Raw genomic sequence first — 1,192 nt, forward strand, 5'->3', positions numbered from 1 at the left:
TCATTCTCACCACATGTCCAAACCAGCGCAATCGTCTCTCTTGCACATCACTACTGATACTTCTTATGTTCAGCTTTTCTCTCAAGATACTTACACTCTGACGGGTATGCACATTTACATTACACATCCAGCGGAGCATACTGGCTTCATTCCTTGCGAGCTTACGCATGTCCTCAGCAGTCACAGCCCATGTTTCACTGCCATGTGTAAATATTGACAGATAATTAGGAAATTTGTAATTTTTTAAGTGATCTCGTATGAGATCACTGGTAGGTAATGGGTTAACGTGGCCTTTGATGAGAAGGAAGGTTTCTCTCTCTGAGTGAAAGGAAGATTGTAAGATGCATGCATAGAGACAGCAATTCTACATGGTAGTGAGATGTGGGCCTAGGAAGGATGAAAAGTAAAGTTAACCTCAGCAACCACTTGAACTCAGAGTGTCAAGAAGAGAAACGAATACCATGAGGCACTTTACCAATTCTCCATTTCTGAATATTTTTTTTGCAGGGAAGAGACTCTCCCCCGCAACCCCTTCAAAAGAGATTCTTAGCTTGGAAATGGTTACCTTCAATGCTGTGTTGAAGTCTTCCACTAACTTTAGCCACTGCATGGTCATCTTGGCGAAATGGGCAGCGTTGGCCTGGAGGATCTTTGTCTCTGTGTCGAGTTTCTTCTGGTTCACATAGGACTGGGCGACCCTTTACATTTAAATGGAAAAATAAAAAAAAGATCACATTGTAGTCAGAAACAAATACATTCTTTACATTTTATTATTATTATTATTATTGTTGTTACTCTCACTGGAAAAAATGCTTAGTGGCATTTTGTCTGTCCTTACATTCTGAGTTCAAATTTCACCAAAGTCTACTTTGCTTTCCATTTTCACCCTTTCGGGGATTAAGTCGATTATATCGACCCCAGTGCGTAACTGGTACTTAATTTATTGACCCCGAAAGGATGAAAGGCAAAGTCGACCTCGGCGGAATTTGAACTCAGAACGTAACGGCAGACGAAATACCGCTAAGCATTTCGCCCGGCGTGCTAACGATTCTTTCAGTTTCTGCCCACAAAATCTACTCACAAGGTGGCTTTCAAGGAATTATTGCCGTTTCGATGACGTCAGTCTGGCGAGAAGACCCTAAAACAGTTTAGATTTAAAACAAATAAATAAAGAAATGAAAATAAAATGGTT

General features: G+C 40.6%; 1 non-coding gene across 1 annotated transcript in view; it reads right to left on the reverse strand.

The window, feature by feature from the left end:
- The window catches only part of LOC106874920 (uncharacterized), a 4,516-nt gene extending 3,784 nt beyond the window's left edge, over nucleotides 1–732 (reverse strand). The window contains exon 1 of the transcript XR_008266892.1: nucleotides 566–732. This is a non-coding gene — a transcript (uncharacterized LOC106874920). The remainder of the gene's footprint in view (nucleotides 1–565) is intronic.
- Nucleotides 733–1,192: the final 460 nt, after the last annotated feature.

Source organism: Octopus bimaculoides, chromosome 27, assembly GCF_001194135.2.
Source record: "Octopus bimaculoides isolate UCB-OBI-ISO-001 chromosome 27, ASM119413v2, whole genome shotgun sequence".
In the NCBI taxonomy this organism is placed as follows: domain Eukaryota; kingdom Metazoa; phylum Mollusca; class Cephalopoda; order Octopoda; family Octopodidae; genus Octopus; species Octopus bimaculoides.